General features: G+C 45.7%; 1 protein-coding gene across 2 annotated transcripts in view; it reads left to right on the plus strand.

Moving 5' to 3' along the window:
- Positions 1 to 18,562: 18,562 nt before the first annotated feature.
- The window catches only part of ZNF592 (zinc finger protein 592), a 47,724-nt gene continuing 47,567 nt past the window's right edge, over positions 18,563 to 18,719 (plus strand). Inside the window, exon 1 of one of the 2 annotated variants that reach the window (XM_032836920.1) lies at positions 18,563 to 18,669. The gene's annotated coding sequence lies outside the window, so the exon portion shown is untranslated. The remainder of the gene's footprint in view (positions 18,670 to 18,719) is intronic. The other variant, XM_032836918.1, reaches the window with a different exon arrangement.

Consider the following 18,719-nt stretch of genomic DNA (forward strand, 5'->3'; position numbering starts at 1 on the left):
AGAGTATGGGAAGAGGTCAGAGAGAGAGAGAATCTCAAGCAGACTCTGTGCTGAGCATGGAGCCCTTTGTGGGGCTCGATCTCACATCCCTGAGGTCATGACCTGAGACAAAATCAAGAGTCAGATGCTTAACCAACTGAGCCACCCAGGCACTCCTAAGTTAACTCTTATTTTATCCTCAGTTTTCTGGGTGTAAAGTGGGAAGAGAAGATCATTTTCATCATTTGAATATTAAACAAGATAGTAGATGTTAATAGAGCCGTTGGATGACAAATGGCAAGTGGACAATGGATGTTAATAATTATTAAGAACAAGAAGTGGGTTCAAACTGATGTCCAAATGCTCAGAAAGTCAATCTGTCATTAGAGCTGAACCCTGGTCAATCACTTCGGTACAAATCAAATACATCTACCAGCAAAGGCAAAGTTGACTCCATTTAAAAACAAAAAACAAAAAACAAAAAACAACTACTGAAAAAACCATGATCTTACCATTTTCTCCTTGACCTTCCCCATGAAGGAAGTGGTGGGTAGAAGGAGAAGGTTCTTGTATAACCCTGCCAGGAAGGGAAGTGGTCCAGGAATATCAAGGCAAACCAGTGCACAGGCCACCCTAAGAGCTTCATTCTTCCCTGGGGTCACTTCCGAAAAGGACCTATGTGGGTTTGCTGGGAGGACACATCCATCCCAGCCTCCCCTGGGTCAGGTCAAGAGCTAAAGAAATGAGATTCTCCACCTACCAACCCAATAGCTATGGACATAAGAGAGTCTGGCTTTTATTTATTTATTTATTTATTTATTTATTTATTTGAGAGCCTGGCTTTTAAAAGATACAGCAGCTCTGTGTCACATAGGGTGTTAAGAAGAAGTCTCATTCCCCCAAATTAAAAGTTCCTTCTGTGCAGAGAGGTTACCAGAGCCACTCAAGTCTTCCTGGGAGGTTTTTGGGGGAGTTCCTTTAAGAAATCCTGGACAGCTGCAGAGGCAGCCTTCTGAGTTGGTATGTGTGTCTATGCAGTGCGGGTGGGGAGACACCAGTTTCCTGTTTGGACATTCTGCCTTGGCTCAAAGAAGAAAGGGGCCATGCTGTTGGTTCTATAGGGTCTTAGAGAGGAGATGGGCTGTTGTCAGTGTGGAGGTCCTGCGGGGGAAGGGCCAAGCATGGGGACAACCTTAGCTTCTCTCCTCTAACTAGAGCTTCTACCTCCTCCCTCACTGATGCATTGTCTTTGGAGCTTTTGCATTTTGTAGTTAATACTAGGGACATTGAAGGGACTCCATTTTTAGAAAGGCTCTGCCTCTGCTGTTTTTCTGCGAGGCCCCATTTATTCATGTTCTATATTTCACTTTGCATCTGAATAAACCAAAGAAACTATGTTCCCACTCCAAAGGGGGGAAGCAAGAAAGTTAATCATTTTCTGAGTTTGGTCCTCGGCCCCCAAACACCTGATCACATCCAAAAAGTACTGGATCCCAAATGTTCCAGGACATTAGGTTTGAACAAACCCCATCTGATGCCAGCATCAACACCTCCTACCCTCCACGAGTTATGAAATAACACATGTTGTTCACTTGAAACTTGCCTTCGATCAGACCCTACCCTGGATTCCTGAAGGTACGTGTTCCTTGGTTCCAGGTACACGTACCCTGAACAGGTTTCTAATACCACCTCCTGAACCCAAGCACCGAAGAGGGTCCCTCTCCTTTCCTGACTCAGCCAGGCACTTCATCTGTTATATTCTGTCCCTTACACTATTCGGTAAACTCCGCTCTCCCTTCTTCCTGGCTTGTGTTTGATTTCTATCCTGCACATAGCCAGAGACCCTCTTGGCCGGTCCTGCGGGACCCCCTCTGATGTAGGCCTGCCTACATCAACCTGAGGGTTTCAAGTATCCTTTGGGAATCTGTTGAGGCACTGAATCACCACTGGAAATGTGGTTTGTGTAAATCTGGATTTGAATATAATGTTCTCTTAATGTAACCACATTCAAAAATACGATCATTAGCAATCATTTATACATGCACTCAAGTAATAAAAAAACATTTACCTAAAGGCTGCTACGGAGCCTGTCTTCAAGGTGCTGGTGCAGAAACGCTGCATGATTTGGCCACTCCCTCCTTCATCAGTCTGATCTGACATTCAGTGCTAATCCCTCCTCCTGCCATGCCGGCATCTGCAAACACTTGCAGCCCCAAGATATGGCAGAGGGGTTAATGAAGCGAGCTCTGCAGCCAGACCATTCTACCCCTTCCAAACTGTGTGATTCTAGACAAGTCACTTTATTTTTTAAAAATATTTTATTTATTAATTTGTCAGAGAGAGAGAACAAGCAGGGGGAGCAGTAGGCAGAGGGAGAAGCAGACTCCCCACTGAGCAAAGAGCACAATGCAGGGCTCCATCCCAGGACCCAGGGATCATGACCTGAGCAGAAGACCCACACTTAACCTATGAAGCCTCCCAGGCATCCCGACAAGTCACTTTAATTTATCTCTCTGTACCTCTTTTCCTGTAAATAAGGATTGTGGGATTTAGGGGGTTTTATGGAGCTAAAGTGAGCTCAGAATGTAAACCATGAGAACAGTGCCTGCCTGACACTTAATAAATAATGATCATTCTTATCAACAGAACCTCCTTCCATCTGGAGACCTGACAATCCTACTTCTTCTTCCAGACCCTGCTGAAGTGTCATGTGCCGTGGGAAGCCTCCGCAGACCTCCCCTGGGCAGAGTCAACACCCACTCATTAGTCCCACTCCTGTATTTTATATGTACTTTTATATGACCTTGATTACATGGAACTTCAGTCATGTCCAATTTTCTGAATCAAAACAAAGGCTTCAAAGCCTGAGATAATCTGAAAAGAGAATAATCACTATAGGAAAGATTCTTGCTTCTACAAAGAATAGCTCTCCAAAACACAGACCCTTCACTCCAGAGAACTAGTGGCTCCCAGAGGGGAGGTGGGTGGGGGGATGGGAGCAATAGGGTAAGGGTTCAAGAGGGCATGTATCCTGATGAGTGCGGGTGACGTAGGGAAGTAGTGAATCACTGTATTGCACGCCTGAAACTAACATCACACTATATGTTAACTATACTGGAATCTAAAAAAAAAGGAGAGTGAAAAAGAACAAGAGAGCAGCTCATGAATGCATCTGAGTGTGCAACTAGTGAACTTGAACCGAGCTGCTGAAGGAGTGTTTTCAGGGTGGAGTACTTCCTGTCTTGGGCCTGCCTATTCCCAATTTGTCAACATCCTGCCTCCCAGCTCGTACCACTCACAGGGCCGCCCAGAGAATGATGCCTGAAACCAGCATTCCCTCTCCCCGCGGAGGCCCCAGCCATGGGGAACCCCTTTCAGTTCCACAAAAGGCTTCTGGGCCTTTCTTACAGCTGCTCTTTCTCCTTCTAGCATTTTCCAGCTCTCCCTTCTCCCTTTTGCTCAGCTGTTCTTCCTTCAATCTGCCTTCCTTCCTCCATCCCTACAGCCTTCTCCTCTCTTACTCATCTCCAGAGATGGATTCCACTCTTCCCCAGGTGGCCGCTCAGCAGCTCAGACTTCCCCGTTCATAACAATGACTACATTTGGTGGTGACTATTTCTTTGGCTTTTCTGCCAAATAGTAGGTTTCACAAGCCAGGGACTATGCCTGGAAGACTAACCTCAGACACAGTCCTTAACCAGTAGGTAAAGAGCAGTAATCGCTGTCAGGAGCAAACATGAATGAATGAATGAATGAATGAGGGATTAATGCTTGGTAGTGGGCACCCACCTGTGTCACATTATCTTCCCAGAGATTTCTGTGCACCGTGGGGCTTAAAAAAGAGGAGAAGGAGAAGGAGAAGAAGAAGGAGAAGAGGAAAAAAAGAAGCAGCAACAGCATCTCTCAAGGAAAGGAAAGAAACTGACAAGGAGAGCAATACTTGAATCATTTAAAATTTCACACTAGATGGACGCCTGGGTGGCTCAGTCAGTTAAGCATGGCCTTTGGCTCAGGTCATGATCCCAGGGTCCTGGGATTGAGGCCTTCATCAGGCTCCCTGCTCAGTGGGAAGCCTGCTTCTCCCTCTGCCTACCTTTCTCTCTCTATGTCAAATAAATAAATAAAATCTTTTAAAAATAATCAATGAAATTTCACATTAGAGATTCTCAGCATCTGAGAGTTTTCTCCCACTCCCCTCAAAATCCAGCCCTTCCCAATTGAACATGTTTTTAAAAAAAGAAAGATAGAAGGAAAAATAGAGAGAGAAAATACTTTAATGCCAGAATGTTAAGTATGGTTTTCTCTAAACCTGTGTTGACTGACACAAAGGCCACTAGCCCCAGAAGACGCCGACCACCCAGAAGGAGTCTAGTTCAGACTGAGATGTAGTGCAAGTACAAGACACATTGCAGGGGCCCCTGGGTGGCTCAGATCTCATGATCTCAGGGTCCTGGGATCAAGTCCCACGTCAGACTCCCAACTCAGTGGGCAGTCTGCTTCTTCTTCTCCCTCTGCCCCTTCCCCTGCTTGTGCTTTCTCTGTCTCTCTCTCAAATGAATAAATAAAATCTTAAAAAAAAAGTCATATTCTGGATCTTGAAGACTTAGCATGAAAAAGGAATTTAAACTATTGGCCGTTTGATTACAACGTGAAATGATAATTCTTCTTCTTCTTCTTCTTCTTCTTCTAATGAAGTAGGCTCCATATCCACATGGGGCTTGAACTCAGGACCCTGAGAACAAGAGTCACGTGCTCCACTGACTGAGCCAGCTGGCGCCCCACTAGTAATTCTGATATATTCAGTTAAGTGAAGTTTGATTTCACTTGTTGCTTTTCACTTGTTTTTAATAGGCCACTAGATGACTTCAAATGGCCTTTGTGGGTATGTAGAGGTTAGTTTGCAAGCGAGGTCAGGTGACTACCTCCTTTCTGCTCAGAGTTGCTTTTTTTGTCATTTCCTGGTCTGCTAGATGCCCTTGAACCCTGGCATTTTCTCCACTGCCTTTGGTGTGACCTCTGGAGCTGGGACATTGGTGTGGCAATAGGGTCTGCTGCCTGCGTCCTGACCTTGGGTCCTGTTTGCCCAGTTACCACAGCTCTCAGTTTCTGTCTCAGGCCCTGGCCTGTGACCTGACCATAACACTACACAGTTCCCTTTGGGCTATGGTTTGGTTTTGGTTTTCTCTGTGTTCCCTGCATGTGGGATTTGGCAAAAAAAAAAAAAAAAAAAAAAAAGAGATCTGTTCTTTAGGCAGTTAGTTTTGAAATCGCCTACCAGAAAATATTGATGGGCACCTGGGTGGCTCAGTTGGTTAAACGTCTGCCTTCATTTAGCTCAGGTCATGATCCCCAGGGGCCTGGGATCGAGCCCCACATCATTGTCATAGTCCTCGTCTGCTTTTCCTTCTCCCTCTGTCAGTCCCTCTGCATATGCTCTCTCTCTCTCACTCTCTGACAAATAAATGAGTAAAATCTTAAAAAAAGAGAAAATATTGATAGATGAAGAATACATCATAAAATGCCTCAAGTCCATCATTGCAATAAACAAGATGCGAACATATGCAAATTTCCCTCCTCTTCTCTTGAATTAAGGGAAGATTGATTCTCCCAGGAAGCAACCATTTGGGTAGAGGGTTGGGTGAATCAGGTAGCCACACACCTGCCCTGGGTCTTCAGCTTTAACTCTTGGCCATGTCCGATCAGTTCTCTCGCTGCAGAAAGGTCAGCTCAGTCCTCTGGCTCAATCTTTTTCTATGTCAAGTTAGGCTTCCTCAATGATGCCAACTTTAAAAGTCCATATGCTTGTACATGTGAGTGGGAAGGAGAATAACTCTAAATAAACACAAAACCTTCAGCACGCACATGTCTTCCAAGTCTTTCTTCCTTTCCTGGGTGCCAAGAGCTTTCAGTAGTGTCAACGTTTCCGCCTGTCTGTGGGATAGGGGTCGCAAGTACTGGCGCTTTGGAGTGATGTGGCCTGGTTTTAAATCCTGGCTCCGTCACATAATAGCAGTGTGATTTGGGGCAACTAACTTTTCTGAGCCTCAGTTTTCTCCTCTGTATATCGGGGACGACAGAGTCTTCTGGAAAACACCTGGCCCAGAGCAGCTGTTTATTACCATATGCTTGTGTCATACCCCACTGAACTGGGGCTTCACTCCTCCCTTTCCCGCCAGTATCTACAACCGCTGCCTTTGCCTTAAAAAATTCTGCATATACATATGTGTACACATAGTTACCTCTCCTGACTTTTAGAAAGAAAAATAAGCCCCACTTGACTCTCTCTTTGGTTAATGTCTGACTTTCCCCTTCATTGCATAGTCAGATCTCAGATTATGGGTAGTTTACTGCTGTCCCATTCTTTCCTTCCTTTCTTCCCAGCCATGTGTCATCTGCTCTGACACTCACCAGAGTGATCCTCAAGGTACCATTTCAGCAGTGACCAGTGGGTTGGCCAATCCAGCGGTCCCCTGCGGTTCCCATTCCTCCTGACTTCACTCAGCGCTCAACGCTCCTTCTTTGGATGCTCTTCTCCTCCTGTGATGACCACCAGAAGTTCCCCAGCCAGGTGGAGGATCCGTGTCCTTATAAACTTATCCTGAGTGATCCCTGGGCATTTCCTCCCTTCCTCTACTCTCTGGCCAGCCCCTCTTTAAAATGCTCAGCCAGCTGGCCACTTGTCCCCTCTCCTCAGACCTCCCGCCAGCCCCTGCTCGCCGCCCCTCCCCCATGGGTGGCATTCCTTCTCGGTGGCCTGTGGTTACTTCGGAGCCCAGAGCCGAGAGCCTGCACCTGCAGCCACACCACAGTCGACTCCTCCCCTCCAGCTCACAAGCGGAAGTGGCTTCCCAGCTAAAGCCGGACCCTCCACCTCTGCCCTAGAGCCCTCCCGTCTGCCTTCTGGGCAGCTTTAAAGGAAAAAAACAGATCATCAGTGATTTGCCTTCAGCTTCTCCACTCTGCGGTGTCTTCCCCATAGCATAGCATTTAGGATCTCACCCATCTTTAAAAAAATTTTTTTTCCCTCGCCCTCACTTCCCCCTCTAGTTACTGCCTATCTCCTCTCCTCCATTTTAGCCTAAGCTCTTGAAATCAAGCCCGTGCTATCTGCTTCCTCCTTTTGCTCTCCACTCTGGTTTCTGCCTTAAGGCTCTGCCAAGGGCTCCCTCCATGCCTTGAATTCTAAGTGTTTTATTGGGATGTGGATTCCCTTAACAATGAGGGTGATGATAGGACCGCCTCTGTGAGACACCTGCAGAGGGCCGATGGATTCTGCAAATTAGCCAAGGTCACCTGGCAGGGGTTTGAAAGCAGGCAGTTGGGCTCAGAGTCTGTGCTGTTGACCACCTTGCCACACTGTACTCCATGCTTTAAACCAGACGGCATGTGTGCCATGCAGTCAGCACGGTGCCTTGCGTCTAGTTGGAGACAGATCAGCATGTCTGAGTGAATAAACACATTCTGCCATCACGGTTCAGGTTCTTTGTCTCTTGTTCTTAGAATAGCCCACTGATCACAGGTTCTTAAAAAGTGCAGGGGCTGGGACGCCTAGCTGACTTGCCTAGCATGGAAATCCTGATCTCAGGGTTGCAAGTTAGAGCCCCACAATGGGTGTTGAGATGACTTAAATAAAACAAAACAGAAAAAACTGCCTTAAAAAAAAAGTGCAGAGGCTGATGTTTAGGTCTATTTTTCTGAAAAAAAGGCCTAGTTTTCATGAATTTTTCATAGGAGTCGAACTACCCCTCCAAAGTTGATAACTTCTGGATTCATTCATTCCTCTGTCTTCCGTCTTATTTTCCCCAACCTCCCCCCTTACATCCCATACTCTGACATTAGATGACTAGATTGTCGATGTTTTATTTTAATTCTGTCACTGATAAAAAAGAACCTCCCTGCCCCCAAAGTGGCCTTGAGTGCCTCCTTGGCTGGCTGCCTCCAAGATAAAAACCAGATACTTTGGCCCAATGGCTAAGTCTTTAAGTAATCAAGCCCCAGAACATATTACAAGTATGAGCCTCCGTTTTTCTCTGACCTGAGTCTTCTAGTCTTCTGTTCTGGTCAAACTGAAGTCTTGTACCTTAAAAACTTATTCTGACCCACCTTTCAGGAGTGAGTTCAACAGTGATGTGCTACACTCCTGATCTAAGCCAGGACTTCGCCTGGGGCTGAGAGTGCGAGGATGACTACCACACAGTCCTTTCTTTTGAGAACCTATCCGGTTTGGGAGACATACGTGAAAACAAAATCCCCAAAGTATGGGGCAACAAACTTGTGAGAGTTCTTCCTGCTCAGAGGTGGGGTGGAGCTGACCTAAATTTAGGAGACTTTCTCTAAGCTATACGTGTCTGTATTCTTTACATGTTTCTTTTATGACAAGCATGCCTTAATTTTGTAACCAGAAAAAAGGTCTTATTGGGTAAAGACTGTGATTAATTCAGTTCTGAGCACCTGATTGCCAAGTGGGGGAAAAACCCATAACTGTCCCAGAATTAGTAAAATTAGGGGCGTCTGGCTGGTTGGGTTGATGAAGCATGTGACTCTTGATCTTGGGGTTGTGAGTTCGAGTCCTATGTTGGAGGTAGAGATGACTTAAATACATTAATAAAAATTTAAATAAAAGATTAGTGAAATTAATGAGGAAAGGACAATCAACCAATAGAAAAATGGACAAAAGCTAAGAATTTCCCAGAAGATGAAACATTTATGGTCAATAAATATAGGAAGCCCTGTTCAATCTCATGAATCATCAGGAAATACAAATTGAGACCACAATGAGATTTCATTTGATACCCATGTTATAAGTGGTGAAAATTAAGAAATCTGACAATCCCAAGTGCCAAAGAGGATGTGGAGTGGTAGGGCCCCATATACGATGTTGCTGAAACTGTGAATTGGTAAAAAGCACTTTGGTAAACAGTCTGGAATTACCTCGTAGAGCTGAAAATCGACGTAGCCTTTGACCCAGCATCTCTGCTCCTGTATAAATACACGGGAGAAATTCCTGCACTTGTGCACCAGTGGGCTTTACACGAATTTTCTTAGCAGCACTTTTGAAACAGCAAAAACCTGCAACAGCCCAAACGCTCATTATCAGCACATTGGCTGTATTAGTTTGAGTTCCTCAAAAGCAGAGACTGGGTCAAGGACTTGGGTGCAGGCTCTTTATTCGGGAAGTGATCTCAGGCAGCGGGAGTGAAGGACAGGAGGATGAGGCAGAGGAGGAAGAAGAGCTGACTCAGGGCATGTGGTTCCACAGATGCCTCTAGGAAGCATACAAAGTGTCTTCCAGAATTGCCTTCTGAAGGATGGGAGCCTGGGGCTTTTATCCCTTGGCGCACATCCCCCATTAGTTGAGGGTTAACTCTCCTTACTATCAGGCTGTGCCTGAGGCGATGCTGAGAAGCTCTCATAGCAGAGAAGGGCCTGGGCCTGAAACTGGAGAAACCCAAGGTCTAACACAAACAGTAGGAATTGTCAGTGTTTGGGAGCTCCCAGGTAACTGGCCATGATGTATTTGGCTAAAATCAGAGGTGAGCCAAGGGGAAAACACCGCGTACCAAGGGCCTCTGCTGCAAGGGGCAAAGTACTATTAGTGTAATCACATTCAAGAATAACCTATAACAGCCACAGTAAATAAACTCAGCTACTCGCAGCATGCCAAGATAAATCTTAGCAATATCACATGGAAAGTGAAAAAGAAGTCCCAGGATAGGGGCACCTGGGTGGCTCAGCCGGTTAAGCATCTGCCTTTGGCTTGGGTCATGGTCTCAGGGTCCTGGGATTGAGTCCTGTGTTAGGCTCCCTGCTCAGCAGGGGGCCTGCTTCTCCCTCTGCTCCTTCCCCCTGCTTGTGCTCTCACTCCCTCTGTCAAATAAATAAATAAAATCTTAAAAAAAAAAAAAAAAAAGAAGTCCCAGGATATTATGTAGGGAATGATGCTCTTTAATAAAGAAAGCAACTAAAATACATGTGCTGGGACTATGTTTGTAGGCTCACATACACGAATATATACTTACATGTATATGCAAATACATAGACATACACACAGTTCTAGAAATTAAACTTTTCTGTTTACTTGAATTCTAAGGGGAAAAAAAACTCTAAAGGAATATTAAAAGAACACATAAGGAAATGCTGAAAATTAATGAGAAAAAGATAAAAAACTAATAGAAAATGGGCAAAAAGATATGAACAGATATTTCACAAGAGGAAATGTATATAGTTAGTAAAGATACAGAAACACATTCAATCTCAACTTTTTTTTTTTAAAAAGCAAGACTTTTAAAATTTTATAAACTAGGGTAATTTTTTAAATTGAAGTACAGTTGACATACCCAATATTACATTTGGTTTCAGGTGTACGACACAGTGATTTGACAACTCTGTTCCTTATGCTTAGCTCACCACGCAATTGTTGTTACCATCTGTCACCACATAAAGGCCACTACCATACTATTGACTACATTCCCTACCCTGTACCTTTCATCCTCGTGGCTTATTTATCCCACAACTGGAAGCCTGTATCTTCTACTCCCTTTCATCCGTTTTGTCCACCCCCTACCCGCTCCCTGCTGGCAACCTTCCATTCTCTGTATTTATTGATCTGTTTCTGCTTTTTGTTTGTTCATTTGTTTTGTTTTGTCTTTTTAGATTCCACATATCCATAAAATCAAAGCTAGGGCAATTTAAAAAATTGATTTAAAAAAATATTTTCTTGGGGCGCCTGGGTGGCTCAGTGGGTTGAGCCTCTGCCTTTGGCTCAGGTCATGATCTTAGGGTCCTGGGATCAAGCCCTGCATGGGGTTCTCTGCTCAGCGAGGAGCCTGCTTCCCTCCCTCTCTCTCTGCCTGCCTCTCTGCCTACTTGTGAGCTCTCTCTCTGTCAAATAAATAAAATCTTAAAAAAAAAATTTCTAGCTAAAAATATTCTTAGAAGCCAGAAAATGATAAACACAAGATTAAGCATTGGGGGGCGGGGGGTAGGGGGATATATGTCAGTTGTCAATACAAGTTTTTAGGCTGGATGATTAGTAATACAAGAGGGACACACATGAACCAATGAACATAGGATTCTGACCCATGGATTATATTTTAAGATATTATTTATTTATATGGGGAGGGGCAGAGGGAAAGGGAGAGAGAGAAGCAGGCTCTCCCCTGAGCAGGGAGCTGGAATCCAGGCTCGATCCCAGGACGCCAAGATTATGACCTGAGCCGAAGTCAGACATTCAACCAACTGAGCCACCCAGGTATCCCAAACCCACTTCTGTACATCTTGAGATCCAAGAAATAAGATTATATGGTGTGATAAATGTATTCATAGGTACCTATAAGATACACTGGTAACATGAAGGAGGGAGCTGGGAGATGCTCCTTCCCACTTGGGAAAGCCAGGGGAACTTGACCAAAGAGGTGATAACTAAGGGATTTAGAAGAATAAAGAGGGAATTGCCAAATTCTGGTGAAGGAGGGAGGGCATGGGAAGGCCCTCCAGTGGTAAGAGCAGCATGAACAAACATACCTATCTGACCAGTAAACTGCATTGTGGTGTTATGGGCAGAAGAGGAGAGTGGGAGAGGTAGAGGCACGTGATGGACAGAGAAGATAAGAAAAGATCCACGGTGAGGAGCTTAGACAGTATTCCACACTGTGGGCAAATAAGAGCTTTGGAGGATTTTAAGCAGGGTACTGACATGATTCATTTCAGGAAGCTCCTCCCCACAGAGAGCAGAACTGGCTGGGGTGCTGGAGGGAGGAAGGTATTATGATCTTTGTCCAGGTGAGAGATACACACGGCCTAATTTACTCAGAAGCTCAGGTGTGTGTGTGTGGGGGGGGGCTGTGTGGTCTAAATCAAGAGGTTTTTAAGATATAGAAAGGGCAGAATTTTATTTCCCTGCTCTCCCCCATTTTTTCTTTATAATACTTATCACTCCTTGACATATTTGCTTATCTATGGTCTGTCTCCCCCCACTGGGATGCAACCTGCAGGACGGCAAGGATGTTAATTTTGTTCCCTCCTCAATCCCCAGGGCCTAACAGTTCCTGGAATATGATAGGTACTAAGCAATTATTTGTTGAACACATGCAGTTTAGCGAGGAAGGAGAAATATAGGGTAATAGCCAATAGGGGAAGAATTTCCAGAGCTCTAGTCTAATTTAGTTCCTGTATCTCCTATTAATCTCTTTCAGAGCTCAGTCTCCAGCTAAGTATTTGGCCAAAAAATAAAATGCACCTGCTTCTGCCTCTCATTCTTGTCTCAGTCTGAGTTAATGATCTTTCCTGTTCCCTCCACCTACCCTACCTACTCTCCAGCTACCTTCACTTGTTCTCTCTGGAACCCTGGTTTCTGGATTCCCTGAAGCTCCTTGGCCATATGCTTAGACAGTTCTCACATTGTTCTATGACCACACACCTGCTAGATATTCTGCCTTTGTCTTTCCAGATCTACCCTCCGTCCTTTTCCAGCAGCTGGCCTTGAAGGACACTGTCATCTGGGCTCAGTTCCCCTGGGTTTCCTCCTGGGTTCAGCCAGTGGGGGAGTTTCCACAGGAGACCTGAGGGCAGGAGAAGAGGTAGGGTTGATTTTCTGCAAGTTCCTAGGGGCTCTCTCTTTCCTGAAGCTATTGTTCTCACTTAGTCTATGGCTGATAATGGCTTCTCAGCAGATATGAGCCCTAGGGTGTGCTTCACTATCCCTTGTCGGTTTCCCTCAACCCTGCTGGCCTCTTTGTACACTATCCCTTCTTCAACTCTCTTCAGTTACACATTTTGAGCAGGCCATCTGTTTCCTGCTGATCTTGGCTGATACAAAAGCAAAAATACAGAATTGTATCTTTTTTGAAAAGTTGAGCTATGATTCACAAAATTCATCCTTTTAAAGTATACAATTCAGTTTCAGGCTCTTAGTGTAGTAGAACAAATTGTATCTTTTCCCAAATAATATGTAATCAGATGTTTTCCAAGTTACTCCTTTCTGTTTACTCAGTGGTAAGTTACACAATGTTACATACCATAAGTTGCTCCAACTTTCATGACTGCAAATAAGGGTATAGTAAACATTGTACATGTGGCCATTTTCTTGGGGGTAGGGTTATCTCCCAAAGAAAATTTCCAGGAGTGGTATTGATGAGTCAAAAGGGCCCCATCTCTTTTAAGGCTCTTCAGAAGTATGATTAATTGTTTCTTAAAGGGATGATACCAATTCACATCGCCACAGTTTTCTCTGAATGTCCCGATTATATCATCTCAGTAGCACTGGAAAGTGTATAAGGTATGTGTATTTTGCTAATGCAGTATGCAATGTTACCATTTGAATTTCTTTGATAGCTATACCAATCCTAAGTCATTTAAAGCCACGTTTAGCTAAATGGGAATGGAGGGACAGTGAGTTTGAGGGGATTATAAAATGGATAAATATGGAAGAAGAAGGTTAAAATATATGCACAAAGAGTTGGCCATACTAGTCTATGAGCATTAATGGCTCTCTTTCAATGGACTCTCTGGAATCAACACTTTCTATTGCCTCCAATTAAACATATTGACTATACTATACTACCCATGACCTACTGAATGCTTTCATCTCTGGAATTCCTACACACTTCTTCCTACCAATTGAGTTAAATGCCTAACAAGAGTCTGTTGTGTTCGGTCCCAAACTTCCTTATGACAGCTGTATGCCAGAGTGTAATTAATTTAAGTGACACAAACTGATGAAACATAAGCATGAAAAGAAAGAGTTGTTTCTATGAAATTTCAGTTGAATGCTCTGGAAGTATTAGCTAACAACCAGTTGAAAATTACTGTCAAACCAGATGTGGGTGAGACAATTACAAAGGATTTTTTTTTTTTTTAAAGAATCAGGCTTCGTGTATACTGCTTTGCAAGAAGTTTTAAGTCCTTAGACAACTTTAGAAACAAATTGCGAAGCACAGAAGATACACTGTGGATAGGATTTATGTAAGAAAGGGTCCAAGAACACTCTAATCAGCACTCTTGCTCAAAGAAAAATTTTGGCCTCACATCAGAAGAATGGCAAATAGGTATTCTTTATAGGTTTTAAGGGACAATGAAATGGGAAGGTATGGATTTGCCATTTTTTATAATTCACTGCATTAATATACTTTTCTGCTCAACTGCCTAACTATTGGGTCAGATCCAATTTGTTTGGGTAGGGATAGATCCTATTCCCTAAATTTTTTTTTTTTTTTTTTTAGTAGGAGGGCAGGTAGGAGAGAATTTGTCTCGGACTTACCTAACTGGTGAATTCAGATCTGCCTGCCTTCAGACAGAGTGTAATCTTCTCTATAAGACACAGTGAAAGTTGCTAGGTCCCCGCAAGGGGGAGGTTGGAGTTTTGGAGGAGATAATTTAAATTCAGGGAACATTAAAAAGCCTACCAGTCGTCAGCCAGGCCACATTCTTGAGTTCAGCTCAATTGGTGATAGAGTTTAGTTTCATCTTCTCATTGGTTCTAGACTTAGAAGAAAGGGATGATACTTACTGTCACTATCATATTCCAACAGTGGTGGGTAAGATAGCCTCCGCGTACTATCACAATCAAGATACATTACTTTCCCTTTTATTTTAGTCCATGATTCTGTTCATTCAAATGACAAGTTGTCTCTGGTTTACAGGTGGTAATCCGGCCTTGTCTGAAATTCAGTCTGCCTCTCAAAGCTAAACAAAGAAGAAAACATTTATGGCTCCTGAGAAATACTGATATCAGGAAATATTTGCTAAGAAGGGAAGAGGAACCCAACCTGGCTTGTGTCAACCCTTCTATCCCTGCCCCCTCCGTATCCTGAGAGAGTCTTGACTGTCCTGTTGATTTCTTAGGCATGTAAATATGGCAAACTTAAGGTCACAGACTATATGGCTATTTAAATGAGAACTGTAAACATGGCAGGGAATACTCTAGCCTCTCTTCGATGTCCTTTGAGGCATTTTGTAACCCTATACTGGGTCATAAAATCAATGTAGCAGATCCTGACCAGTGTTGGGAAAGAAATAAAAATAATCAAGCTGAAAGTATCAGTGAGCAGTACGTAAGAGTAATACTTCATGAAACTGCTGTCTCAGAGGCGTATTTATGTACATGCATGTGTATATTCTGGGTTGAGATGTGCAATAGATTTTGTAAAGGGGGTCACAGTCAAAAAAGTTTGCCAAGAATATTATTCAGCAATTAAAAAAAAAAAAAAAAAAAGAAGATGGGACGCCTGGGTGGCTCAGTTGGTTGGACGACTGCCTTCGGCTCAGGTCATGATCCCGGAGTCCCGGGATCGAGTCCCACATCGGGCTCCCAGCTCCATGGGGAGTCTGCTTCTCCCTCTGACTTTCTCCTCGCTCATGCTCTCTCTCACTGTCTCTCTCTCAAATAAATAAATAAAATCTTAAAAAAAAAAAAAAAAAAAAAAGAAGGAAATCCTGCCACTTTTGACAACATGGATGGGTCTTGAGGGCATTATGCTACATGAAATAAGTCACACAGAGAAAGATAAATATTGTATGACCTCACTCATCTGTGGAATCTAAAAAAGGCCAAACTCATAGAAAGTTGTAAAAAAAAAACAACACAAAACACTGGTTTAGGGTGCACATTTCTTCTTCCTCTCATCCCCACTCTTTGCTAATCAGTTCTTTCTAAAACTCTGGTGCCTCGTTTATCAAAATTGTAGTAATTAACAGGTAGAGAAGCAGGGGCCAATTCTCATTCTGTAGAGTTGGAAGGCAAAAACAGGTGCCCCTACCTCACTGCTCTGAGTCGATCAAAAATCCAAATATCATTAAGTTAGAAGGGCTGAGATCCAGAACCTCATTAAGGAAGAGGTTACAGGAAAAGTTACTTTGAAATTTATCACCTGCACAGTTCAAGCTCCAGGGGTTCTCCTCAACCGCAAATTACAAAGGGTTTAGCTTGGCATTCAGGACCATGGCCCCATCTTATTTTTCCAGACTGAGTCTCCTGCTTTTCTTCACCTCAAATCCTATACTTCAATCAAACTGACCTCTGGTGTTCCGTGAACACTCCATCCGTTTTTTATTTTGTGTCCTTGATTGTAGGGTTCCTCTAGCTGAGGGCTGCCTCTCCAGTTAGCCCATCTCTGCCGACCTGTACCCCTTTCATTCTTCAAAGATCCATTCACAATTTCCTTTCTTCCTGATTTTTAATTTATTTTTTATTTTTAAAAAATATTTTATTTATTTATTTGCAGAGAGAGCTCACAAGTAGACAGAGAGGGAGGCAGAGAGAACGGGGGAAAAGCAGGCTCCTCACTGAGCAGAGAGCCCAATGTGGGGCTCGATCCCAGGACCCTGGGATCATAACCTGAGCCGAAGGCAGAGGCTTAACCCACTGAGCCTCCCAGGTGCCCCCTTCCTGATTTTTTAAAGGAGGCTCCATGACCAATGTGGGGCTTCAACTCAAGACACTGAGATTGGGAATCCCATGCTCTGTCAACTGAGCCAGCCAGGTGCCCCTCCTCTCTTAATTCCTAATATCTCTTTTCAACTCCATAAAGATCTCTTAAAAAATACCCTTCTTAAAAATACTTTAAAATATCATTTTTTCCTGAGTTAAAGAGAAATATTAAGGGTACTGTGAAAATAAGAAGATGAAGAAGTCACAGAAGGAAATAAAAACCCAATTTATCTAGGAATGATATCTATGTGTGATATGCATAGTATATTTATATATTACAAGCTAGTATTATAACATCTTACGATGTGCTTTTCAATTACAAATATTTCCCATGTCATTAATCTTTTCCTTCAACACGATTTTTAATGGTTACAAATAAACTAGAATTTATTTAACAATCATAACATTGGGTACTTTGTTTTCACATATGGTGGTATATTTTGGGGGCATATAAATGGGGAGGTATCCAGGGTACAATGACAAATTTCCTAAAATAGCATAATAGAATTTTGGGAATAGAAAATTGGGGCCAATAGGACAATTAGAAGAAATGTAAGTTTCCCTGTGACTCTTTGGAAATACTGGCAGGTATGCTGGCTTTCCCCACTCTAAGTAAAATAGTGGTTTGAGCCAACTGCACTTAAGTTTTAAAGGACAGTAACTCCAGAAGCCCTACCGATGACTTTGAGGCTGATCTAGGCAGCTGATCCACGGAAACATGGAGGACCAGTATGTATGCCTCGCCATCTCAAAGTATTTCCATCTTTACACATCCTTTAATTCTTGTAGGAAGAGCTGAGCCTCTTCTCTGATTTCTTCCTCCCCCTTCACCAGCCCTATCTAACCATTGTCCTTTTCTGAGATCTTGCACCATTAATTATTCCATATTCCATTCTCCCCTCTCAGCTCCTTTATTCGAGAGCTCCACCTCATACTGGGGTGCGGGGGTGGGGGGTAAAGAAATCACTTCTCTCCTTTGCTCTTACTACCCCTCCAGCTACAGGCCTGTCCAGCTCACGGCCAAACTTCTGAAAAGATCAGCCTTTAATGCTTTCACTGCTTCACGCACTTCTCATCCAAGGGCTCAACTCAGCTCACTGGCGCACAGCGGGCCCTGGCTCAAAGTTAGTTCCTCCCCTCTTGCAAACTTGCGTCTCTTTTCTGGTTCTTCAGAAGGAATTTCTCCGTGGTCAGCGGTGGGTGTCCACTGTCAGACGCCAGGCCCTCGCCTCTGCGCTCCCACACCCTGACCTGGCACCTTAAGGCCGCCTGCTTCCAGGTGCACTGGGTTCTTGGAAGGTTCTGCTGGTCGCCCTCCTGGCCTTCTGCCCGCCTCTCTGCGTTCTCACCTTGCACGGTCAGAGCTCCCCCGTCACTCGAGAGCTCTCCCAGGCTACGCCCGGGGAGGCCCCGGCTCTCGGTGGTCAACTCTGCTCACTGCGGGTCTCTCGGTTCTCCCAGAGGCGACACGTCAGAGTGCCCCCCGCCTCCAAGCCTGCGAGCAAGTCCACAAGGCCGGCAATGACCAAACACTGAGGGCGCACCCACCGAGCGCCGGGCCGCGCCACCTCTGCTTCCTTCCACCGGGCAGCCTCTTGCTAGGCCCCACTACGTGCCAGATCTAAGTGACGAGCTCGCCGTCCCGGCTCCCGAGGCGCCCGCCGTCCGCTGGGACGAGTCGGCCGGGAGGCAGCTCGGGTCCCTCTAGCGGGAGACGGCGGCCCCTGCCCGAGGCCCCCGCCCAGGAGGCGCGGCGGAGGACCCGCGGCCCAGGGCGCAGGGAGCGGCCGCCCGACCGGAGCCGCCGCGCTCGGGTGCTCTGCGGGGCGGGCGGGGCGGGGGCTGGGCCGGGTCCAGGCGCGCGGGGTCGGGGGTCCAGCCCTGAGCGGCGCCGCCCCCGCCCCGCCCGCTCCGCCCCGCCGCCGCCGCCGCGGTCGGGCCCGCGCCTCGCAGCTCGCCTCGGGGCGGGAGGCCGGAGGCAGGAGCGGGAGGCCCGAGGCCGGAGGCCGGGCCCAGGCCGGGGCAGCCCCTCCGCCGCGCCGCCCTGGGCCGGCGCCCAGGTCCGAGTCGCCTTCCGCCCGCCCCCCCTCCCTCACCCGCCCGCGGCCCCAGCCGGGTCCCGCCGCCAGGCCGGCTCCCGCCCCCGCTCCGCCCCCGGAGCCGCAGCCCCGCCCGCCACCGCCGTCGCCATGTTGTGGCTCCCGCAGCCGGCGCTGGGGACGCGCGCGGCCGAGCCCGGGGCCTGCAGCCGCCGCCGCCGCCAGGTAAGCGCCCCCCCGCGGGCCGGGCCAGGGCGGGGAGCCTGCGGGCCGGG

Source organism: Lontra canadensis, unplaced genomic scaffold, assembly GCF_010015895.1.
Source record: "Lontra canadensis isolate GAN:19392208 unplaced genomic scaffold, GSC_riverotter_1.0 scaffold94, whole genome shotgun sequence".
Taxonomy (NCBI): domain Eukaryota; kingdom Metazoa; phylum Chordata; class Mammalia; order Carnivora; family Mustelidae; genus Lontra; species Lontra canadensis.